This window comes from Octodon degus, unplaced genomic scaffold (assembly GCF_000260255.1).
Source record: "Octodon degus isolate 3935 unplaced genomic scaffold, OctDeg1.0 scaffold00061, whole genome shotgun sequence".
Taxonomy (NCBI): Eukaryota; Metazoa; Chordata; class Mammalia; order Rodentia; family Octodontidae; genus Octodon; species Octodon degus.
Genome location: NW_004524637.1, coordinates 9,271,511 through 9,297,937, shown reverse-complemented (window position 1 = coordinate 9,297,937; position 26,427 = coordinate 9,271,511). Strand labels below are relative to the sequence as shown.

Genomic DNA, 26,427 nt, shown 5'->3' with positions numbered 1-26,427 from the left:
GATTTTCTTGAGAAGTTAAGGCCAACCTTCAAAAACGTAAATCAGAAAGACAACACAGGAAGGCCTTGTCTGAGCAGAGGAAGACACATAATTATACCTGAAGATAGGGAGTGTTTCTTCTCCCAGGATAGGTAGAATAAATATGCATGACTCCTAGAGTGCTGCAGAAGGTTTCTTTCATTCTACTGGATACCTTCTTCAACTCAAAAAACAGGTAGTCTGGGTCAGATGTCAGGTGGAATATACGCCGTGCATCTGAGACTCCATTTTTGGACAAGACTTCTTGCTTTTATGAAAAAAAAAAATGCCTGTAGGTATGAAACAGCTCTATAAATTATAAATTACTCCATTTTGGAGTACTCTGGCAGGCACAGTAGGTATTTTAAGAAATTGAATTATCCCTAGTAAAAAGAAATTATACACACTTGAAAGATACACAAAACACGTTACTGAATGAGAAAAATGTAAAGCTAAATGTCCAACTTAACAAAAGCTGTGCCATTTCTATGTGAGCAAAGAGGTCACCTAGGACAAATTACGGAGCTCTGCCGCTTCCAGAGGAGGGCTTGCACAAAGCTTATAGATGAGTTCTCACCATTCGGTAAAGTTGTCCCTTGTACCATCCACAACTATAGAGTTTTGTTCAAATAATATTTTTCCTGCACACTGGAAGGGCCTGGTGATTAGACTCTGACCATGGAAAATACTGCAAAGCTGTTTTATAATTTTCAAATAATCTGGGGTCTGGTATGATGTGCTCAGAATGTACTAAAGACCATTTCTGGGGCCAGGGAGATGGCTCAGTGGAATAAGCGCTTCCCTGGCAAGTGCAAGGGCCTGAGTTCAATCCCAGGTTCCACCAAAAAAAAAAAAAAAATCATTTCTGTGCTTTTTGAATAATAGATCATCTGTATCTTTCTAATGTCTGTCCACAAAATACCTTTTCCTCACCCAGAGCCTTCCCCTCAGAGCCCTGCTTCGGACCCCTGTGACTCTAAGCTCCTCTGCCATTTCAATGTTCAGCGGCGTTTTTCCCTGCTAAAGTCAGAGATTCAGCCTTCTGACTTCACCATCTCTTTGCTGCAGACATGAAGTTTGGAGACTTTTCCCATGAGCCAAACAGGTATTTATTTATATGGAAAAATACCTCACATGTGCACATATAACAGAATAATGGAACACCTTGTAAAACAGCCATGTTTTCTCTGAGCAGGAGACTCTGAACCTAAAAAAAAAAAAAAATCAAGCACAGTAATCTCCTGACATATATTCTCTCTCTTTTTGTGTTATAACATGGAGCAGGGGCCTGGATCTGTACAGCTGCACCCCACTCCTGGTCTTAATGCCCTAAAAAGTCTCCTTTTCTCTTGCTAATCTGGCACCTTTTGCATTATATGTTTTAGACTTCAGGATTCTGGAAAAGACCAAAGTCACCACCTTCTGGGTGCTGCTGTTTTCTAGCAAAAATCTGAGGATTGGAATCATAAAATAATTGTATAGAAATTATTAATTATTATTATTTTCTGCAAAGCTTTATTCCAGAGGGGCTCAGTCCTTCTCAGCCCCTGCCTTCCTCATGGCGGCCAGCACATTGCTCAGCTCCTCAAGCTTCCTCTTGGCATCCCCACCCTTTTCTTGATGAACCTGAGGGCGCGCTTGTCCTTGGAGACCTTGAGCAGCTCCATGGCACTCCGCTGTAGGGGGCGAAGCCGCACACCTCCCGGATCATGTTGAGCAAGAGCTTGGTGTGTTTGGTGAGGCGTCAGTGAGGGCAGCTGTGTCTCAGTTTGCTCACATTCTCAGTCACCTTGTGACCCTTGTTGAGGCCCGTGGCCGTGTGACAGCGGAGGCTTGTGGCTACTGCTCTTCAATGGTCACTGTGGCGAAAGGCATAGATTATTATTATTATTATTATTATCATTATCATCATTTTGTATTTGTAGGGAAGGGTCTACAGGGTGTGCAGGGTCGCACTACTAGCTCGGATTCCTAGTGATTCACCTGTTTACAGCCTCCCAAGAGCTGGGATTACAGGAGCGTCACTGCACCCAGTCTCAATCTCACCCCTGGAGGTGGCGCCGGCACTGCAGGCCCAGGTATCGAACCCCTGGCCCCTGAGAAATGATTAAAAGACTGAAATTGTATGCAGTGGAGGAAAATGCTGGAAGAGAATCATGTATTTCAGTAAGTGAATCCCCGTCCATGCGCTCACAGTTCGCCTCGAGTGAAGGGTCCACAGCAGCTGGCTGGCTGGAGAGTGAGGATGCGAGCGCGGTGGGGTGCAGCCCCCAGCAGCTCCGCGCGGGACACGACACCTGTGAATCCCTGGAGGCGTGAGCTGGAAGCGGGTGCAGGACAGGACAAGGCGTGAACAGAGCCTGATGGCTACGCCCCAGACGGAGCAGGGCGCGGGGAGCCGCGGAGGTCACCCTGAAGAGGAAGGAGCGAGCTCAGGGGAAGGAGCAACCGAGGGCGGACTCCGCAGGAGACAGGGCGAGCCTGGATCCAGGGTCAGCTCAGGGAAGTGTGGAGAGCACTCGGAGGACCTCGGAGGGATGCGGGGAGGGCCCAGAGCAGACCTTTCGGGTCAGGGTCTGTGTGGTGCTTTCCTGGTCACCAGTTTCAGTCGACCGCTGAGGGCCGAGCAAGCGTGTGCCTCCCTGGGCACAGGCGCTGCAGGCCTGCGGCCCCCTGGTCTCACGGTGTCACCTGCCACCACCCCCGCTCTGACCACCAGGCTTCCCATCTCCGCTTTGGAACCACAGTTGACTTTCATTAGGAACACAAAGGGCTAGGACAGAGGTGTCCTACAGGGGACCCGACAGGTCGGCCTGGAAGGTCCCCACCCAGATGGAGGGAGGCGGCCGCAGCACCCCAAGGGTGGACCAGGGAGGGCAAGAAAGGTAAGTAGAGCAATGGTTGGGAACTTTTTCCAAAAGTTTAGCATGAGGAAGTAAAAGAGTTAACACGATCAGACGTTCTCCCACTCTAGTATCTTTGAAGCATTTTTATGTACTAGAGACTCTATGTACGATGAGAAAGTACTGAAATAGTGTGTGTGCGTGCATCTGTCTTGTTTGTCTGTCTGTCTCAGGATAAGAGATCTGAGCAGTTTTTCAGGAGGAAGTGTGGAGAAAACACTTCTAGAGGAAGAAGTTGGAAAAACAAGGGGGCAAAGTTCCAGAGCACACAGGAGGCAATTCAGGGGTGCAAGTTTGTTCCTAAAGAGAAGCAACGTTGATTCTTCCCTGTGCTTGATAGAGAAGAAGCAGTTGGAATGCCTCGAAGTGCCTTCCAGGAGGAATCCTGAGAGTTCAGGAAGTGGGAGCCAGGGCTCCCAAGATAACTCCACGTGGATGGGGGAAGAACCAGTGGCCAGAGTGAGGAAAGAGGTGAAGGAGAGTTGTCAGTGAACCGGCACAAATAAATGCACTTCTGAGAAGAGCTGACATTGGGGTGGAGTCTGCATAGCACAAGTCATTGGAAAAGTAGTTTCTCAAAGCAGTTTAGTGTGCTCTACTGTCCCGTAACATCCCAGCCTAAAGTTTAGATGCGTGAAGTAAGATAAATTCCTCGGCCTTGGGATGCTAATTACTATTTAGTTTGATTCTTTGGAAGTGTGTGTACTCTCCTTGGAGAAAATTTCTCCTTCACCCCGGCCTCCTCTTGTCTACTCATAATACCTTTTCCCAAGGCCGGGATCAAATCCTTTTATTATTCTGGATATGTTTCTAAAAGACTGTTATTTTTCATTTGGCGATCCCTTTTATAAAACCAAATAATTTGGGCATTATACCCAAGAGACTCAACTATGATAGATTCAGCAGTGCAGTTAAAACTATTGTTTATTATTCCACAAGATTATATCTACAATAATACAAGTGTTCTGAGAAGACCTGGAGAGACAGATGCATGTGTAATTTGGAAATAGGTTAATAAGGACTTCTGAGTTTCCAAGGCATGTCACAGATTTTTCAAGAAGAAATCCTAGACAGAATCTACACAACTGGCTTCGATCCATTGTGCAGTGTTAGTAGTACACTCCAGACCCAAGGGATCTCGGTTACCTAAGCTGATTTTCCAGTAGGTTTAGGATATTACTTTGAAATTCTCATCGTTCTTAAAAAAAAAAAAAAAAAAAAAAAAAAAAAAAAAACAATTGTGCCAAGAAAATGCCTAAACTATTAAATTTATTAAATCCTTGTGTGCTGAATTTTTTTTCAGTGCTAGCCTTAACTCATATCAGTAAAGCAAATCATAAAATAACTTGAGTAAGTACCTTCCAGAAAATCATACTTTATTGACCTCTAGTCAGTAAATGTCTTAACTTCACCCAGGTTTGATTTTTTCTCTTTGCAAACAGTCAAGTCTAACAAGATATTCTCTATCTTGTGATCTTCTACTGCAAGTTCCTTTTTATGAAGATTTTCTTCCTTTCACTTTATAAAAATAAGATTCTAGCTGCAGTAAAGGGAGGCTGAGAGAGTTTCTTTAAAGATTATAAGAATTTTTTTTGGGAGGGCCAGCCAGATAGCTCAGAAGACTAAAACAACTGCTTAGGCAGAGCATAACTGCCAGGGTTTTATCCCCAGAGCTGCTGTGCTGGCCCTGCCCCCAGGGCATGCTGAGCCAGGATTGAGACTGGGTATGATGGCACATGCCTATAATCCTAACACTTGGGAGACTGAAAACCAGAGAACCACTACAAGTATGATCTACATAGTGAGACCCTGTAGACCCTGTAGGCCTTGTACCAAATGCAAAAAAAAAGAAAAAATCTTGAATCTGCTGATCACTGGGGATAGGAGTGAAATATTCTTAACAAAGGGTACATACCCCACCCAAAATTTCAGAAATGGACACCACTATGGATCAAAAACTTGATGAAACCTAAATTCTTTATCTGTTCCTCCTTTAGTTGACTTGTGTAGTGGCACCAGCAGAGCACTCTGGGGAACGTAATGTTTCATGTTCTTTGTTTCCTAAGCACAAAAAACGGTGCCAGGAGTGAATCTCCGGGCCGCAAAACCGTCAGATGAATGTAAGCATGGGCTCTTTTATTTACTGTTGCTGTCTGGCTTAGGCATTCACTACTGTTAATAGAGCTGCAATTGCACTCTGGTAACTCATCCGCTGCATGGATACCCTAATAAGGGGCAGTATTTTCAAACACACTCCACTTGCTCTATTTTTGTTCTTTTCCTTGCTCTGCACTATAAATTCTGAGTTTCTCTCAGATGTAGATATCCTTTCAGATTGTCTTGTCAGAAAAACAAAATGTATTGATTCAAATAGAGTTAAATTTTAAAATTAATTTTTGTCTCAGGCTTTGAAGGAACAAAATCAGTGTATTAAATGTGTTCGAGGCATAAGACGACTGTGACTCTATCTCTGGTGATAGTTCAAACCATGGAACAGAAACAATCAGCTCTACCAGGAAAACCAGATGCTTAGAACATGTTACCAGCTCGGTTCCTGTAGAAATGAATGGGAGAGAAAACATTCTTGTCCAGTTCCTCTGCACAACAAGCTGGAAAGTCACCAACTTCACGGATGCTTTCTCTTAGGAGATTGAATGAGTTGCCACATAGTGGGGCTTTGGGAATTACTTCGGTTACCAAAATGACATTTTAGCCAGAGTTCTGTGTTTCACTGTATGCAGGAACAGCCATTGGAGTGCCCTGCTTCCCAAAGAAGCTGGAGCTTAGCTGGCTGTTCTCCATTCAGAACTCACTCTTAGAAACACAAATCATGGAGCAGAAACAATCGACTCTACTAGGAAAACTGGACACTTAAAACGTGTTACCAGCTCGGTTCCCATAAGAATGAATGGGAAAGAAAACATCCTCCAGTTCCTCTGCTATCCAGTTGTCTCAATTTTTAATTATAATTAAAATTTGAATTTTGCAGCACAAAATCAGTTGTAGGATGGGTCTCATGAGGTGTTTGGGGAAGATGAATGTGGAATGAGATGTAACTATATTAAAACTGATGACCACTTTACATGCATTTTCATTTAGCATAGTAATATCTTAAATAATTTTTGTTGATTTATTTTATTAAGATTTTTCACATTTTTAAGCACAGAAAGGCAAAAAGAGATATGGAACCATGCAGTATTAGCACTTATTGTAAATTCATTGTGAATATATTAGTATATTATTAATGAATTTTGTTATGAATTCATGTTAATCATATGGATAAGACCATTAGCATGAATGGCTACAGTTTATCCAGCAATTATCATATGCTAATGAGGTTCTTAATAACCTTGCATGAAATAATCTCTCCAACCCATAAAACACAGCCACAGGGTGCTATAATTATTCCCATTTTGTGGGTTCCAGAAAGTTTCGGAGACCTAAAGTCTTGTAGTAATTACCTAGCACTATGGAATTGTATGACACAGAGAAATAGCAATGTATAGAGCCTTTTAAACAAGCCTAGGCTTATAATATTAATTTTGTATGGCTGACCAAATAGCTCATCAGATTAAAGCACCTGCTTAGGCAGACACAGGAGCCAGGAATTGCATCCCTAGCCTGCCATTCCAGCCCCACTGCTGAGGCTCACTGACAATGTGATTGAGACAGGGCGTGGTGGTGCAGGTCTGTAATTCCAGTGCTTGGGAGGCTGAAAAACAGGAAGGATCACTACAAGTCTGATCTGTGTAGTGAGACCCTGTAGACCCTGTGCTAAATATATATAAAAATAATAATTTTGTTCTACTACTCTGCCCGTTCATACTTAAAAGTTTATTTAAAAGACCCCTTAGGACACCATTGCAGGAGGGTTTTGCTGTGTAGATTTGCAGTGGGTTGATTTAGCATAGATTCAGGTCTATAATGGATCCTTTATTAATGGAGAGGTGGAGTCACAGGGTGCACATTGTCACCGTGTCCTAGGAGAATGAATGCTGGAACAGGACCGTATCGCTGCATCCTGCCTATGTAAAGACTGGGACATTCAATGCAGCATAATTTAAGGATCATCGGTACTAATCACAACTGAAGTCAGTGAACTGCGTGTAAGTGTGGACTGCTGGGAGAAAACTATCCAAAGAGATACCTGAAGAAAAGAAAACTATTCAAAGTCTTCTTGAGCTTGTTTCTCAATCTATCAAATGGAATAATAAATATTTTTTTTGAAAATTAAATAATGCAGAACAGCAACCCCGTAAGACCTTTTGGGAGCTGGGGGTGCGCCTCACGCTTATAATCCCAGTACTCATTAGGCTGAGGCAGGAGGATCTGTGCAAGTTCAAGGCCAACCTGGGTTGCGCAGTGAGACTTTGTGTCAGAAAATGACAAAAAAAAAGACCACTATGGAGAATTGTCACAAGATGAAATTCCAGCTTCCTCCAGGACATTAACCATGCCTCAGGCATGTTTTGGTCTCACACAAAAGTGCTTTCAGTGCAGAAGAATTTCAATCAATACCTTTGGAGGAGCATGTGTTTTCTCTGGCTAGAAATTTCCACTCAGTAATTACTCGGTCATATCATGGGATTTTATTTAACATTGGGAAATGCTGTCCACAGTCAGTTTTTTTTTTTTATTTTTTTATTTATGTATTTGGTACAGGGTCTCACCGCGCAGCTCAGATTCATAGTGATCCTCCTGTTGTCAGCCTCCCCAGTGCTGGGATTACAGGCGTGCGCCACCATACCTGGACTTGGTGGCAGGCTCAGCGTACCTCAGGGCAGGGCTGGTGGGGCAGGTGATGCCGGGGACTGAAGCCTCGTCCCTGTGCTTGCCTAAGCAGGTGCTTAGTCCACTGAGCTACCTTGCCAGCCCTCTCAGTCAGTTTCTAAAATTCATTTTAACAAGTAGATGTATCTGGTTTTTTCTACCTCTTTTTTCCTTTCTTCCACTTCTTTGCTAACACTAATCTGAATATTTCACTAGTTAACTCCACCTTTTGGTATGAAGTACTAAGGCTTCGATAAACAAAGGTAAACACCATTTTAAGATTTGGAGACAGTAAATGAATTGTTGATAACTGTCATCTCAGAGAAGTCAAATGCAGTAATGTTTAATTGGAAAAGTACTTAAAGGTAAAAATTTACATTTATGACGAGTAACAATTAATGCTTGATAACAGTATTAAAGTTTCAATATCCATTTACATACAAATTACTTAATTGAGGTTTGCCTATAATCTTTTGAAAATAGATACGACATGGAAAAAATTCAGAGGTTCTTTGTACATGTATCATTTGTTGAAGGATAAAGGCAGAAGGTCTTTGTGGCTAAGTGATGTGCTATAGTTGTTTTTCAAGTAACTTGGTAGATTCCTTGGGAGATAGACTTCTGATCCCAACCTAGCACATTGTGATACTTAGTGTAAAAGTATTTACATTGTCAGGATTCTTTCTAACCAAAGAATGTGGTACACACATTATGCATAGTTTCAGCAAAGTCTAACAGACAGTGTCTTAGAACCACAAAGCAAGAAAACTATTAAGTGTTGCAGATTTCAAATGAAAATCCTAGAGTGTTTTCATAAAATACCACATTACTTTTGTTCTGATTTTGAAACTACAAAGCTTCTGGGAAGTAGCAAACTGATACACTTAAAAGTTTCAAATTAAAATAGTTAAAATTATATGCAAAGTAAATCTAGTTTCATAAACATGTAGTTGCTTTGAAATACTTAGTAATGATGTTAACATGCAGAAGTATATTAATAGAGTATTTAAAAATTAGTATCTTAACTCTCTTTATCACTCTGAATTTGAAACTATTAGAAATAAATCTTTAATTTTTCTACCTGCAACAGAGAAACTGAAAATAGGTGTGAAGGCTATAATGAGAATTCTCAAAATGAAAGGGCATTGAATAGTAATTCACAGGAAAAATAAAGCCCAGAGATAGTTAACTATAAGTGATCCAGCCAGCATCTAAAAACCCCAGTTCTTATTTTTAGCTTCTTCATCAGACAATTGTTCCAAGCAGTTATTTAATTGGATTTCTTTTTTTCTTTTTTTCTGTGCCTGGAATTGAACTCAGGACCTTATGCTTGCCAGGCAGGAGCTATGCCACTAAGTTTAATTGTTGTTTTTATTTTTAAAGGAAAACAAAAAAACAAAAACATTATGTTATTCTAAGGAATAATCACATAAAATGTCATGATTATTTATAAACTACTATAGGATTCTGTGGTTGTCAACAGACATATTGGAGCTCTGTTGAGAAGGTTGATAGATGTAAGTATGAATGTTAGAGTATTAAAAAATTAAAGTAAAAATTTACTCTCAGTTCCTTTCTATATTGCTCAATAATAGCATCTTCTTATATATTGTTCTGTTTCACTCTTTCAAAAGAAGGATTCAGGGGCAGGCCAGATAGCTCAGCGGATTAAAGTGCCTGCTTAGGCTGATGCAGGGACCAGGGTTTGATCCCCAGAGTATTGTGCCAGCCCTGTCCCTGGGCGTGGTGGCGCACACCTGTAATCCCTTTGCTTGGGAGACTGAAAACAGGAGGATCACTACAAGTCCGATCTGTGTGGTCAGACCCTTGCTAAAAGAAGGACTCAAAGTGTTATGCCATTTGGGTAAATTACTCATGTTCATAGGTCATGTCATTAATTTTAAAAACTCTAATGTAACTTTTGTAAACAGGAAAAAAATAATGAAGAGGCTGAATTCAAGCGTGTTCAGGCATTATTAAGTGCATTGACCAGGATGACAAAGGGAACGGCTCGCAGAGGTGCACGGGTTTGGCCTGTTTACTTGCAAGTGTTGACTTCGCTTACTTTTTCTGGTTTCTGTGTGACGTAAAATTGTGTGTACATGCCTGACCTGTGTGACGGTGTGATATGTGCTCACAGCATGCGCTGTTGCAGTCAGAACAATCAGCATTGCTGTCCCCTTAAACCTCATCTCTTCGCATTGAGAAACTTCACACTCCTCTCTCTCATCAGCTAAGTATACTAAATCGCTGCTCAGCCTTGTCTCTGCCCCTGAGCTGCACCTCAGCCCAAACTCCTCTCTTCTGCTTCTCCATGAATAGATGACGAGCCGTGAGTTAGCCCACCTGCAGCAGGACGTTAACTCTGCTGCTGCAGCCCATGTAACTTGCTTCTGGTGCCCTTCGTCCACCTCCATCTTCGTTTACCTCTCTCCTTCCAGACTTTAGTGACCACCCTGCACCTCGGGGCTTCTACACGTAGGTGAGGACAGGCACCTACACACCCACCTTCCCATACCTGGCAGATGTCACTGGTCTCCACCATGCTGCTGCAAAGGACCGGATTTTGCTGTACCAGAAGAAGGCAGTTTCCAAGGTGCATGTGGTGTGACTGCTGGGTCCCTGGCCAGATGGCCCGAGTCCCAGGAGAGGTAGTGAGTGGGAGCTGCACCTGGGCCTTTCTGTGTGCTCTGAGGGCTCTGCCTGGCCTTCCTGGGCTTTGCCTGTCACTTTCAGGGTGGCCTGGATTCAGCGGCCCAGCTCGCCCAGTCCAGGACATGGCTTTTACTGGGGAAGAGGCTTGGTGATGGTCAGAGGTGGTGCGTCCTTCTGTGCTGCTGCTCTGCGCCTGCATTGTGAGCGTCGTCTCTGGTGGCCCAGCCTTCAGCTAAGGCCTCACACCTGGCACAGGACGAGGAAAGCAGGCCCTGCCCTGCGGCTGTTGCTGAGCAGTCAGCAGACAAAGAGTTCTTCCCTTTACATGGAGCTGTGCAGTTTACAAAGCCCTCTCACGCTTACAGCCTGCAGAGTACAAAACTGCTGTATTAAACCATAAGACCCTGACCCCATTTGGAAAGCCTGGGGATGCAATATGGACGAAGGCTTCCTGAGAGACTTTGCAGTTGAATATAACGTGCACATGGCTGTATTCTCTCTTTATCCCCACAATTTTCCTTAAGTTTTAATATAAAGGTTTTGTGGTCAAACCCAGGGTCTTGCATGTTAGGCAAACACTCTACCCCAATGCCAACATCCTGTGCCCTTTATATATTCTCTTGTTCTTGTTATTTTGGGCTTTGGGGTCATTTTTATTAATACATGTTATTTTATTAGTACATGCTGGGAGTACATAATGATTACCTTTAATCGTTGTCTGTTACTTATTCACTGGGGAGTTTGTAGCTGTGTGTAACACATCTTAATCCTTCACCGCTTAATCCTTCACCGTCCCCTTTTCCTTCCATCCCTCCCTGCCACCTCCAAATTTTAATCCTCTTCCATTCAGGAAAGCTATTCCCATTTATTCTGTCATTCTGTTTAAAATCCTTTCCCCCTTACATCCCTATCTTTTGCTTCCATCCAGAAAATAATTGTAAAATTTAAAGACAATTCTAAAGAAGCACAGATATCCCAAATTTCTCCTACGTGACCTTGAATTTCTACCTTTCTTTAGACTCTGGATTCAGGGTTAGAGCATGTAGGATATAGCAGATTTCTTATTTGTTCTTACTTATGTTTTCCTACTTCCTTAAGGTAAAAAATGTCATTACTTCAATTTTAAACTTTCCCCTTTTTCCCTGCCATTAAATCTTTCCAACAGTCCTGCCTGAAACTTGCCAGTATTCTAAGTGTAAGTGACAACTGTCTTTGTACTTATCACAGGCAGTGATTTTTATTTGATGTCACATATTTCTATCATTCGCTTATAGCCGGGCGTAGTGATGCATGTCTGTAATCCCAGCAACCGCAAGGCTGAGACAGGAAGATTCCTGCAAGTTCGAGGCCAGCCTGGGCTACAGTGTGGGCTCAAGGCCAGCCTGAGCTGCATAGCAAAACCTTGCCTCAAAAAAGCCAAAAGGTATTCGTTATAACAGTAGCAAGAACTAGTACGGACAGCCCACAGTAGCTAATAAGAATCAGCTTGTTCGTCTTGCAGCATTACGTCCTTGGTTCTGTGCAGGACACTGTCTTAGCAACCTTTAGAGGCTCCTGTGAATGACTGAGGTCTGGGACAGTGGTCACCTGTGGCTTTTCAGCAGAAGGGGAGGGACTGGACACGTTCAAGGTCACGTAGCTGGAAAACAACAGCGACAGACTTCAAATTTCTCTTTGTGGCCCAACGCAACCTTTACTGGTGCACCATGACCTGGGTGCCAGGAATACCTGAAGTACTACTATGTATTAGTTGAGTACATATATAACTACCTATTCAATGTCTATGATTAGTATCTTGCCATTTCTACAGATTAGATAGCAAAGACACTGCATTTGAACTTCATTTTCCCCTACAGGAAGGAAATTAGAAGTTATATATTCATATAACTTGATGCCCTAGGGCTCAGATGAAAGTGCCCTAGGACTGTATCTTCTTCATGACAGGCTTCACTTTATGACCTGCTCATTGATCAGGAACTGAAATAAAGAAGGTAAGTGACCTGCCGGAGACAACACAGCAAGAGCAGGACTGTGATTTGAGCCCAGCGGCCAGGGTTCACACTCCACAGCTTGCCCTGGAAGTTGGCCTGGACTGCACAAGTGTGGGTCGTACGTGGCTGCACCACCGTTGTCCTGTGCTGCCGCCGGTGCCTAGACGCGACATTTCAGCCGCTGCCGGCTTCCAGTGTGCAGGCATTCGTATGCAGCTCTTCCTCCTTCAATGAAAATAAATTTATTAGGTGTTAATGACATTAAAATTCTTGTAGGGGTCCCTGTGGGGCAGCAAGCACACAAGGAAGAGAACATTCATCAGGTTGTAGTCTTCTTTCAAAGCAGTGACGTTTAGAATGGTGCTAGCGCCCCTCTGCACTGAGTGGCTGATTTTGAAGATGGAAGGTGTTAATCAAGAGAAGGAAAAACTTCCCTGAGGTCGTCCAGAAGTGGTCAGAAGAGGGAAACAAAGGAAGAAGAAAATGAAAACCTGTGCAGGCATGCAGGCGACTCCCCCATGGTCTGATGACGTGAAGTGTGGAGAGGGAGACACCAGGAAAGGACACGCTGCTCCTGCAGGAGAAGGTGGGGTGAGTGTGCAAGAGTTGTGTCAGGTGGTGTCTGCAGGATCTCCCCACAGCCCTAAACCACCACATCAGGCTGTGTGGGCCCGGAGAAGGGAGGTGCCTGAGCATATGTCCACCTTGTGTTCATTTCATTTGCTTCTTGATTGAGGTATTTTCCCACAAGCATGAGCCCGGCCATAGTTGCCGGGTTTATTGGGGATTTACAGGTAGGCAGACTGGCACGATTCCAGCTCTTTAACACAGGAGTTATTTTTCCTCTGATCTCTTTTTCTCAAAGCACTATAGTTTTCTGTGTGGAGACCATTGAGTTCTTGGGTTAGCTCATTCCCTAGGTACATTGGGGTTCAATTTTCTTGATGCTACAATGAATGGTGTTGTTCACTTAATTTCCTTCTCATGTAGTTTATCATTGCTATATACAAATACTCATGATTTTTTGTATTGATTTTGGAGCATGCAACATTGCTGATGTTGGTTACTGATCTGAAGAGTTTTGGCTGAAATTCTTTGGCTCTTCTATGAAGTGTATCATGTTATCTGCACATAATTATAATTTGAGTTCTTCTTTTCCTATATGTATTTTTTAAATTTACGTGTCTGATTTATTTAGCTTAGCATTACAGCTTCAAGGTGTATTGATTTTTCAGCAAATGACCCAAATTCATCCTTCTTTAGGGCAGAGTAGTACTCCATTGGGTACAAATACCTTAGTAGGCACTTCAGACCACTGAGCTATCTTGCCGGCCCAATTTTTTTTTTTTTTTGGAGTCTTTGGACATTATCTTCAGCCTTCCATTGCAGACTCTTTGGCCTCCTATATGTATTGTTTGTATTTCTTTTTCTTGCCTGATTTCTCAAGCTAATGTTGCGAATACCATGTTGGGTAGAAGTGGCGATAGTAGCCAGCGTAGTTGTGAATGCTTATAATCCTAGCACTGAGGAGGCTGAGGCAGGCAAATCATTGCAAGTTCAAAACCAGCCTGGGCTGCAAAGTGAGCTCAAGGCCAGTTAAACAAGAGAGAAAGACACTGTCTCAAGAAGACAAAAAAAGAAGAAGAAGGAGAAGGAAAAGGAGAAGAGGAAGAGGGAGGAGGAGGAGGAAGAAGAAGAAGAGGAAAAGGAGGAGGAGGAGGACATGATAGTGGACATCCTTGTCTTGCTCCTGATGTTAGAGGGAATGCTTTCGGCTTTCCCCATTTAGTATGATGTTTATGGTCGCCATTTTTTAAATGTGGAAATTCAAGTTCAAGAAAACTGTTAACTCACCCAAGGTCGTATAGCCCGAAATGATAGCTTGGACACTTCAGTGCTATCATACTGTGCTCTGATCCTCAACTAGTTAGAATTCAAGCTTCTAGAAAAACTGAATCCGGGGCACAGAGCAGCTGTTTATTATTCACTTAACCACAGGAAGCAGCATTCATGGCTGACAGTGAAATCTTATATGTGTGGTTTTTGCACTCTGAGGTGCTTTAGATTTTGTGCATACTATGTTAAGGTTTTCTTTTTTTTTTTTTTTTTTTTTTTTTTTTTTTTTTAGGGAAGGGGGTACAGGGTGTTCAGGGTCTCACTACTAGATCAGACTCATAGTGATCCACCTGTTTACAGCTTCCCAAGAGCTGGGATTACAGGCTTGCCCCACCATGCTCGGTCTCAATTGCCCTCTCAGTGCACCCCGGGGATGGGGCTGGCACGGCAGGCCTGGGGATCCAACCTGCAGCCCCTATGCCTGCTTGCAAGTGCTTTAATCTGCTGAGCTATTTGGCCAGTCTATGTAAATTACTATGTTAATTTTTAATCCAACTCGAGTATTTATGTTGTAATGACGATAAGGATAATAACTGTTTAGCACCTCATTAGCACAAAAGCATAATGTATGCAGTCTGATATTGGACATTACATTTTTTTGTCCTATAAGTTCTGTATCCCATGCTCACTTTTAATTTTTGAGGATCAGAGAGTTGCTACTGATTGTTTAGACTACAGTGGATTTGATTTATTGGTAATTTTCTTGCATTCTTTTGCTTTCTACACAATAAGGACTTCAGTGGATACAGTCTTTATTCACCTAGTGTCCATACATCCATAAATTATGTCCCCACGTCCCACCTTGGAAACCTCCTGAATTCTCTTTTGGACTTGCTGTGTGCAGGGGGCCAGAAGCAGATCTGGACATCACCTGCAGGGTTGGCTTGCGTTTGTTCCTTCTCTCTCTCTCTCCCTCCCTCCCTCTTCTCTCCCTCTTTGCCTCTCTTCTCCTCTGTCAAATTCACTGTCTTCCTACTCAGTGGTCCGTTCCAGTGTTAGATATGTGAGAGAATTCTGTACATCTACATAGGAAAATTGGGGTGAGGGGTGTCATTCTGCGCTGTGCCACCAAAGTGCTACCAGCCAGTGAGGTCCACCACACCCCAGAACAAGGAGGAATCTGTCACTTTGTGTAGTTAGCTGAATGTTGTTTCTTAAGAATACGTGTATAATGTTTGACAGAACACAAATGTGGAGATAGAGGAGTAGGCAATAGTTGTCTAGTCAGTCTATAATAGGTTTTGTATTGTCTATCAGGTTTATATTGGGGCTGGGGAGGTGGATCAGTAGAATAAGTGCCTGCCTTGCAAGTGCAAGGGCCTGAGTTCAATCCCTGGATCCACCAAAAAAAAAAGTTTATATAGTTTACATACTCAGATCCCTTTTAAGGGTGAGAAATTTGCATGCACCTTCTTTAAAATCACTCCACCAGGCCTGGTTGGTGATATTTGTAATCCTAGAAATGTGCAGACTGAGGAAGGAGGATCACTGTGAGTTGAAGGTTAGCCTAAATGACACAATAAGACCCTGTTTCAAAGAAAGTATAAAAAAAAAAGAAAAATGAGAATATCATAGATTGACTTAATGGAAATGTTATGAATAAGCCTTTAACTTCTCAAAACAGAACCAAAAAAAAGTGCTTTAACATTTTTAAATTGCTAAAACAAAATAACCCAGAAAATAGAGAAAATTGTGGTATTATGTTATTTAGGCTTGAAAGGGCCTTTTTTCACTTGTTACCTTATTATCCTTTCTTTCCTTTTTCTTTCTATGTGAGAACCTAGTTGTGTTATTCTGCTGCGTGCATGAAGATTGCTGAAGCCCTCTTACCAAATGCAATTTTTCTCACTGATAAACTGTGTGCCTATTATGGTCTCAGGTGGGAAACTTCTAAGCCAAGAGATACTGGAAATTCCTGCCCCACAAATTCAGTGATATGTTGAGAAAATATATGTTTCCCATTTCTGGCTTTCTGGTAGTTCACTGTTAAGATTAAGGAATATTTTGAGCACTGTCTTAGTTTCTTGTCTTTCGTTGCCTAGACAAAATACCTGACACCCAGAATTAAGGAAAGAAAGGTTTATTTAGCTAATAAACTCCGCAGTTTGTGGAGTTTGCAGTCTGCAATCAATCAGCTCCTAGGCAGGGTGGCGTGGCCGCAGAGGACAGTAAAAGCAACAAGAGTACAAGAGGGGTGGAGGAAGAGCAGGCCTCTTTTCCTCCTTTATTTTGCATGCAGGCTACCCGCCCTAGGGCAGGTGTACCACTCATACTGTCTCCAAGTCCTCTTCTTGCTCAGGATCAGGATGTTTACAGAGTCACTTGGCTAAACTTTTAAATTAAAGTCACCACAGTGTGTCAACCGTTCCAAGCACTCTTTTCACAGTTTCCTTCTGTGTTCAGTTCTAAATTCTTCTTGATATCTGCCTTTCCTCATGCCTCCATGCAAAATAATTGATTTATCTTTTTTAAAAAAATGTATTTAGTGCAAGGTCTACAGGATCTTACTACACAGATTGGACTCACAGTGATCCTCCTGTTTTCAGCCTCCCAAGCACTGGGATTACAGGCGCATGCCACCACACCCAGTGTCAATCCCTGTCTCAGTGCACCCTGTGGGCAGCACCTGCATGGCACACAGGGATCGAGGCCCAGTCCCTGTGCCTCCTAAGCAGGTGCTTTAGTCTGCTGAGCTATCTGCTTAGCCCTATAATTGATTTTTTAAAAAATTATTATTTATTTATTTGTGTGTGTGTGTATGTGTGTGGCCAGCTCAGCCCACCGGGGGGGCTGGCTGGTATGTGGTGCTGGGGGATTGAACCACGGTCCCTGGGCTTTGCTAAGCTTGTTCCAAGTAGGTGCTTTAGACCACTGAGCCATCCCACCAGCCCCTATAATTGATTTAAAATGAGTTTGATGTCACATTTTCTGATGAAATGTATTTCTAGCATTTTACTCATGTTTGTAATGAAGCCTGGTACTGATACTGAGCAGATTAGAGCTGGTGTGTTCTAAATACTTCCATGGCTTAGACGGCTGGAAGACATTTAAGGAAGTTTGGCTTGTGTCACTAACCCAACTTTTCTACATAATCTGAAAGGCGATCCCAGAATAGTGCAGGAAGCTATTCTGTGGCACCCCCAAGGATGGGCGAACACTCTGGGTCCAGTGAGCTGACACGGTGTCTCTAGCTGGTCCACCTCCTGCCAACCCCAGACTTTAGCGGTGTCACTGGAGATCAGTCTTTTCCTACCTATAGGATTTGTGCATTGGGAGCCACTCTACCTTAGATAACTAAGCTCAGGAACACCTGAAATTCTGGGGTTTATTTCTATGAAGTTTGAAATGTACTGCCAAGGTGCAGTGGGCAAAGAAGAAGTCTCTTGTAAGCCTTGGATTACAGCTTTAAAGTCCCCAGGCTTGCTTTTTCTATGTGCTATGGGCTAATGTTGGAGAATCTCTTAAAATCTTTCAGCGCCTATCCACAGGGCAGGGTGCTCCTCTCTGAATCCCGTATTGATTCTTAACATTCTAATGTCCTCTGAGATACTGACGTTAAGGCCACACATCCGTACCTGTGTGTGACCACAGAGATATTGCAGTGCTGTGGGGAGTAGGCAACCCACAGATTTCAGGGAACCCCAGAGGTACCGAACTGACTAGACCAGTTCAGTAGCCCACAGAGCTCAGCTGAGCCTGAAGGCTGCAGATGCCTCTGTTCCCTTGGGTGTTGAGAGAAGTCCTCTCTTAGGTGTCTGTGTCCCTGGGGTTTAAAGATTACGCCTGTCTCAGCTGGAGCGCAGGTGGGGCCAAGCTTGAACTGCAGTGTCCTCGGGGCAGCTGATGGCACCCTGAAAAGCAGGCGTTGCACTAGAGGAAGGCGAGCCCTGCTGCTAAGGAGAGTAGGTCCAAGAGAATGCATGCCGGCCCGTGTGGAGACCAGGGTTTTCATGGATGTAGGCTTCGAAGTCTGAACCTTGGGCTTGTGGCCGGTCTTAGAACGTGTTCTGAGGGGCGGGGGAGATAGCTTAGTAGGATAAGCACTTGCCTGGCAAGCACAAGGGCCTGAGTTCAATCCCCAGTTCTAAAAAAAAAAAAAAAAAAAAAAAGAACGTGCACAGTTCTGCATGCAAAACCAGCTGGGCCCAAACCAGCTGTTCAGCTTCCACGGTGTTCTCAGTTAATAGGATTAGGTTCTAGATCTCTTACCCGCCTGAGCTTGTCACCCCACAGTTCTGGAAATTGTGTGGCAGAACTATGACTTAAATTTAAGCCTTCTTGATTTGGTAATGTGCTAACCCTCCAGCCTCAGTCATAATCTTACCTTATGAAACGTGCCATCGATATCATTATGCGAAAAGTATTATTTGGCTTTTTATTTTCCTAAATGCAAAAATATATTGGGCCTGGTTCATCCTGGGAATTGTTAAACCATTCGCTGCCTTAGCTAAGGCATTGCTCCGCTTCACTTCCCCCTTAGGCAACCCTAACTTTCACACATGACCGCTGATTTCCTAAAACACACGTGCTCGCTGTTGAAAACCTGTTTTCATCAACATCTCCATCTTGCCTGATCTGAGCACTAGCTGCATTTGTACAGTTCTATAAATTTACTCTTTTGCCTTTTGTAGAAATGAGTGAAAAGGCTGCGGATAGATGTCTTGGCAGCCTGAGTGCCTGCCTGGCAAGGGTAAAGGCCAGGTTTTCATCCGCATACTGCATGACATGCTGGACCCCGTGCCCTGGATGCATTGTGCTGGCCACCGAGACCACGTGTGGTGGCACATGCGTATAGTCCCAGCACTCGGGAGGCTGAGACAGGAGGATCACTATGAGTCTGAGATGCATAGGGAGATCCTGTACCAAATACATAAAAATAAAAGAATAAATAATTTTTAAAAGAAACACAGAAATGAGTGAAAACCTTAAATCAAAGTAGCACTAATTTTGAGATAAGTATAAGATTCATAAAGTATAATTTTAAAATATATATACAGGAAGACTCTCTCTTCTAAGAGGGAAGATGGATGGATGCACGTGATGGAAAAATGTTTGTAATTCTGATAGGAGAACCATTTTCTCAGTGCCTTTTGGTGAGTCCTCTTATCATGCTTAGTAAGCGTGCAAGTTTCTATGAGAACTGAAAGAAGAAATATTTGAAATGGCTGCTGACATTTCAGACTTTCTGATTAGGAAGGACCTCTGCTCAACTCCTGTCTGCAAGAAATTCAACTTACTAGAGACGATACGGGGACAGGTAAAAACGAAACTTAGGTAGCTGTTATTCTGAGGACTGGGAATACAGTCGGGTGTGACTATGAAGTTTGTCAGGTCAGACTGTAGATTTTGAAATACTTAGCTTCTAATGGAAGGAAAGATTTAAGATTAGAAGTTGAGAATCAATGGAATCTGCTGTTTTGGCCAGGCAGGGGAGATACCTTTCATGTTGAGACAGAAGAAAAGCGAGAAGGAAGAATGGATGTGGTGGGGGTTGGGGGCACTGTGACCCTCAGTGCAGCATGCTCCAGCTAACTGCCCTTGGGGTTCAGGGCGAGGTCCAGCCTCATGTCCCCCGAAGTTACATCACTGGAATTTGCCTTTTCTCCAGAAAAAAAAAAAATGGGGGGATACAAATGAAGGACCATTTTGTATCTGCATATTCAAAGGAGTTAGGATAGATATACAGCTACTTTCTCTTTATTAAATGAATAGAAAGATTTGTACTAATAGTGTTTGTGGACAGGATATCATGTCTGTATCTTGTACTATGAATAACTATTAAAACAACAACAATATGCAATGTATTGATTATTGAAACTGTCCTAATAATTGGTTTTGAAACTATCTCATTGCTATTTGTTTCTCAATAAAATTATTTTTAAAAAACATTCATCCCTCTGAATCCCAGAGGAGAGAGGCCAAAACCCAAGAAACCCTGCCGTGAATGTTCCCGGATGCTGCAGCAGCAGCCAGACTAGAGTCTCCAGCCCATCCCTAGGACTAGGAAAGTAGCTTTTGTATGTTGCCAGGATTTCTTTTCATGAGTGTGTAGAAGGACAGGCTTCCTGTGCCGTGGACAGGAATTATTCCTCCAGGGATCACGTGACAGGATTTATGATGTTATACTGCATCCCGAGATTGGAGTCCAAATACGTGCTTTGTTTTGAAATAATTTTTCCTGTGTCACCCAGCTGGAAAGTCGTTGTTCAAAGCGACCCACCATATTTGAAAGCACGAAATATTTGATTTAGTCCTTCTGTTTAGACCCATCTTGTGTTCCCTTCACATAGAGGCTGATTGTGTAGTATCTTCATAGATTTTTAACACAAGTTCTGTAAAATCCATCAGATATACTTGTTTGCCTAAATTCAAGTGACTAGTCTATTTACAGAACAATTTACAGGTCACAGTTTTGTTCAGGCTCCAAATTTAAATTTTGAAGCCATCCCAGAGTCCCATGAAAGGAGTGTTAATCTCACTTAATGTCCAGTGCCTATGTTTATACCTCTCTCTCCTTTGCCTCAAGAAGAAAGAAGTTGGGGCCAGGGAGATGGCTCAGTAGAATGAGCGCTTACCTGCAAGTGCAAGGGCCTGAGTTCAATCCCTGGCTCCGCAAAAAAAATTTTAAAAAGTTGCCTCTGACTTCCTAGTATTCATTTCATGTAATGGATTAAAAGCACCCTCCTAATAATCATATTTGATGTTAATTTCAAATTTGCATTTGCATAAAATTATTTCATGCTTATTATCTATTCTGAACAGTGTTTAACTAAACTAATCTTCATACTAGTTCCAAGTTCCAAAGCAAAATATGTTAGTATGTGTATGTGTAATTCAGAAAACTTATTTGTTAGAAAATACAGAAAATCTATAATACAGTGTGGTTCAGTGCATATATCTGTAATTCCCAAGTTATTCCCAAGTTATGATAGTAGCCCCTGGCCTTCCCGGGGTTAGAACCTGTCCTGAGCGCTTGAAATATGTCATATCCACGTATCACAAGCAGATAAATTTCCACTTTACCTGGAAGGAAACTTATGTTGCCCTAATTTTTTTTATTTATTTACTTTCTGTATTTTAGGGAAGAGTCTACAAGGTGTTCAGAGTCTCACTACCAGATCAGACTCATAGTGATCTGCCTGTTTACAGCCTCCCAAGACCTGGGATTTCAGGCGCGCACCACCATGCCCAATCTCAATCACAGTCTCAGCGCGCCCCAGGGGCGGGGCCAGCACGGCAGGTCTAGGGATCGAACCGCTGGCCCCTGCGCCTGCTTGCAGGCTCTTTAGTCCTCTAAGCTATTTGACCAGCCCTAAAATTTAATCATTGGTGATGTTTGGACTGATAAGTAGGTTTTTGTAGAGTCTTAAAAATGAGGAAATACATCTATATATACATATGCTCTATTTACATATATGTACAGTATATTACATACAAGTGTGCATTCTTGCTATATGTACACTAGCATTCCACAGACACACACACACACACACACACACACACACACACAACATCTGTCTAAACAAGCTAGGGATAAAGATTGTTTCATTTTTGTGTACTTCTTAGTTGCTTAAATACATTTGACTAAATGGATTCTAATAAAAAATGATCATTTTTATAGGCATGAACGAGATAATGCCTAGTAGATATTTTCCTGGCTTTAGAAATCCTCCACTTATAGAGCAGGTTTGTCAAAATTGTTTGGAAACCTCATACAATATGCTCAAAATCAGGAGCATGAAGTCATCTTATAGGCGAGAGAGAGTTTTAGAAAATTCTGCTTTGTAAAGAGATCACTTCCAAAGGAACATTCTCATACGGCTAATGTATTTATTCCTTATTGGTGCTGTAATAAGTTAGTATGAGCTTGGCATCTTAACAGGGTCGTTGCCTTGAGTTTCAGAAGTGAGAAGCCTGGGACAGATTAAAGTATCTTTGGGGCCCAGCTCTAGAGGCCTTAGGGGCATCTGTCTACTGCCTCCCCATCCTGGGGATACAGCTTCCTTCTCCTGCATCCATCTCCATCCTCCAAGCCCGCCTGGCTTTCTTGTCTTGTTGTTTCCCCTCACTTTTTTTTTTTTTTTTTTTTTTTTTTTTTTGGCGGTACCGGGAATTGAACTCAGGCTCTTGCACTTGCCAGACAAGTGCTTATTCTACTGAGCTATCTCCCCAGCCCTCTCCCTTCACTCTGACCCTTCTACTTCTCCTCTTCTTTCAAGCATCCTCACAATAATTCAGGATAATCTCGGATAATCATTGACTTCAGTAGGCCAGCAAGGGCATCCCATTTGCGGTCCCAGTGTCCCTTGCCGAATCACGGAGCATGGCACTTTCATGGGCCAGAGCAATCAGAGTACACCCCCCTGAGGGGAAGGTGGGCGTTGTGTTGCTTACCAGGAACAGATTTGCGTTTCATGAGGTCTGAGGTTTACAGAAAACCCCCTTAAGCAAACGACTACACTTCTGAATATCAAATTGGGCACTAGATGTATGAGTAGTGAGCGTACCGGCAGCAGCACAATCAACAGTAAGGAAGCAGACTGCGCCTAGTGCATCTCATTTTACTCCAAACCATTTAATGTTCCCATACGTCAGAACGATGCCTGTAGACCAAACGAAAGCAATGACTCCCCACTTTAAAGCACGGTGCTCGGCCAAATCTCCCTCCTCCTCCTAACCATAGAACTTCTTTGGCCCTCCGTTTTTCTCTCCTAAGATCACCAGAGGCATAAATATGATTTTGTATGATTTTCCATACCTTTCTCTTTAATGCAGTTTTTTAAAAAAAATAGCTTAATGTCAATTCCAATGTGCTTTCAGCCTCTGTTCCATCCTGGCAGGGGACAGCGCCGCTGGGGCGTGTTGCCCTGATGCTGGAGGCGTGGTCATTCCTCTGCAGCTAGGATGGGCAGCCACAGAAGAACTGTCACTCTGTAGAGCAGGGTTTCTGAAGGAAGCTCTGGTCTGCGCTCTCTTCCCGCGTGCTACTCGAGAAATATTAAGATTTTATTGTGTGTGTCAATTAAAATTTGCCACTTAATCAGTCTTTACAAGATATTAATCAGTTGTCTAATGAGAAAAATGCTTCAGGCTGAGAGATAGCTCAGCTGTCTAAGTGCCTGCGTGACAAGGACAGAGACCCAGGTTCGATCCCTAGTACTGCTTGCCCAGCTGGCCCCAGTACCATGGAGCACCATGCAGGCCCTGAAAACTGGTGTGGGTGTACACCTGTAATCCCAGTGCTGTGGAGGGCTGAAACAGGAGACCACTATGACTCTGAGCTATGTAGCAAGACCCTATACCAAATAAATAAATACATAAATAAATTTTTTTTTAATTTCTTTTTAAAAGAAAACTGGGGCCAGCAAGATAGCTCAGTAGACTAAAACACCTACTTAAGCAAAGCTTAGGCAAGCACAGCGACCACAGTTCACTCCCAGGTACCACATGCCATGCCAACCCAGCCCCTGGGCTGGCTGAGCCAGCCACAGAGTCCAGGCATAGTGGCATACAACTGTAATCCCAGCGTTGTGGAGGCTGAAAGCAGGAGGATCACCATGAGTCCAAGCTGCCTACGGAGACTCTATAAACTAGCCAAATACATTAGAGAGAGAGAGAGAGAGAGAGAGAGAGAGAGAGAGAGAGAGAGAAAGAGAGAGAAAAGAGAAAGAAAGAAAGAAAGAAAGAAAGAAGAAAGAAAGAAAGAAAGAAAGAAAGAAAGAAAGAAAGAAAGAAAGAAAGAAAGAAAGAAAGAAAGAAAAAAAAGAAAAGTGAGCGAGCTGTTTCTACCTTTCCTCGGTATTAACTAAACCATACAGCTGTGGCGAGTAGATCAAGCATCTGCTTGGTAGCTGCACTGGCAGGGTGTCCCTGAAAGGTGACAGCAGACATGACTAGAGATGTTTATTTGAGAGGACCCCAGACAGATGCCAATGTAGAAGTGACAAGGGGAAGAGAACCAATAATGTGTGTGTTACCCAAAAGGTTAGTACTGTGGACGTTTGGTGGTTGATGGCATTGGAGTTCTGTATACATTGTGTAGAAGTGTTTCTCTTAATGGAGAGGAATCCACAGGCTCTGCCATTGGCTGGGGGATCGGAGAGGAGCCGCCAGCTCCCTCGCACCTCTGGCCACTTGCTGTGCGACTGTGGTGTGAGGTGGTTCCTTTAGAAATGGCTCGCCAGTTAAATACATTTCAGGTCCTCTCACCTCCAAAGAGGGTTGAACAAGACTGTTTTGCCCAAACAGCACCAAAGCACCTGAAAAGCCAGGACTGAGGGGCTGAGGGAGAAACAGGCTCTGAGGCACAAACTTGGGCTGAAAAAAGTGGACAGGACAAAAGCAAAAGTCAAGGCCCAGCCTGTGTTTGGGAGGCCAGGTGGGCTGCCCTGAGAAGTCATGACCATGGGCTACTTGTTGCATCTGTTCTCTTGTATGCTGTGGCCACCCCTGGGAGCCTGTGAGAAGTTCTACTTGTGGAGTCCTGGGAATTCTGAGCACTGTGGGCTTTTGTCTTCTTCAGCAGGCTGTACTTACTTTCACCCAGCTCTGCCTCCTTCCTCAGGCTCAGCTGCCTGCCCGCGCCCAGCAGCTCCTGCCCCTGTGGCTTCCCAGGCCCTGTACTGCAAACTTGTGATTTACATTCTGTGCAGACATGCCTGGCAGGGAGGAACTGAAGCACAGGGCTCTCTGTCCAGCCGGAAGTTCAGTGAGGTTATTTGCATGTAGGATTCGCCCACACGTGCAGTGTGTGTTAACAGAGGCCTTTCTTTTACCCTCTCTGTCCTCTGCCCCCACCATGGTCAGGACATCCACTGTGTTGGGGTCCTGTCTCTGTCCCTGCGGTGTGGCCTGTCCCCGCTGCACTGCCTGATGTGAGTGCCCTCTATGAAGACACGGGGTGAAACTCCAGGGGGTGAAAGGCACTTGCCCTGCCACCAAGGTGGGACTGGACGGAACTCTGGAGTCAATAGACGTCCCTCTTGTGACATTTCAATTTTAGTAACAGTCTTAGTTGAAAATCCAAAATGCCACTTGCAACGGTTTTGAAGCAAACTTATTTAACTTATGCTGCTCTGTACTAATGATGAAATAGCTCTATAATTTATTATCCAACCTGGAATATTCTTGACAAAATAAAGGAGACAGCATTCCCAATACTCCAGAACCACAGGCTCATGCTAACGCCATCCTGAGTTAAGCAGGGAGTACCACGGCTCTCCTCCCTTTTTATCCATTCTGCCATTCACACAGCCCCAGAGAGAAGAAGAAAATACAGAACATTCTGGACTTGGACTTGTTCACTGCTCAGTGCCGTGATGGAGCAGGGGAGGAGCTTTTATGGTAAAATATTTCCATCACTTTCCCTCCTTTGAGAGGAGTACTCGAAAGCCACTGTAGAGATTAGGTGAATTCTAAAGGAACTGAGCTTAGAGTTTGCTTTTGCCTGAGGGCTGTGATTTGTTGTTGATGGAGTTTGCTACTTGCCACTCCTTATTCTCTGGGTTCTAGTTCCTTTTTCCTGCTTGTAAAATGTAGCAGACACACATAATGAAGATTACAACGCAACTGATGGAAAGGTGTGAAGTACCACACTAGGACACAGTGTGTCAGAGTACTGACAGAAGCGGGATCCTCACTCTACCTGTTGCTCATTTAAGGGCATGAGAAAGGGCACAGAGAGAGCAGGTGAAACCCACAAGTAAATACTAGTGAGTGCATCTCAAAGGTGAGCATTCTGACAGCCTGAGTGGATTAACATGCACAATAGGTGTCGAGTGGATTGGGGCAAGGAATTGACCTTGACCAGCTCTATTCTGTCAGTGCAGCACTCACCGTGGGCTCTTCGTCATTCATGTTTCTGTCCTGGTTAGAGAAGCTATGTGGTGCTTAATAAAATAAGCAACCAAATTTTATCTCATTTTGTTGAACTGTTTTTTTGTTGTGCCTTTTGCATAGGACTCTGTGGCTGTGCAGCAGTTCTCAGATTTCTAAGACGATGCATCGCAAATTTGCTCAGTGATTTTGCGCTTCGTGGTCTTGTACTAAAATCAGCTATTGAAAAAAACCACTCTTGACAGAAGCAGTGCAATTGTCCTGTGTGTCTGTGCCAAAAAGGAGCATGGAGGGGAGGAGGGAAGGGGGATCGGAGGGAGAGAGAGAGAGAGAGAGAGAGAGAGAGAGAGAGAGAGAGA

General features: G+C 43.4%; 1 protein-coding gene across 2 annotated transcripts in view; it reads left to right on the top strand.

Annotated features, from left to right (window-relative positions):
• Rims1 (regulating synaptic membrane exocytosis 1) overlaps positions 1–26,427 on the top strand; it is a 496,751-nt gene that overhangs the window by 439,609 nt on the left and 30,715 nt on the right. The gene's annotated exons all lie outside the window — the stretch shown is intronic.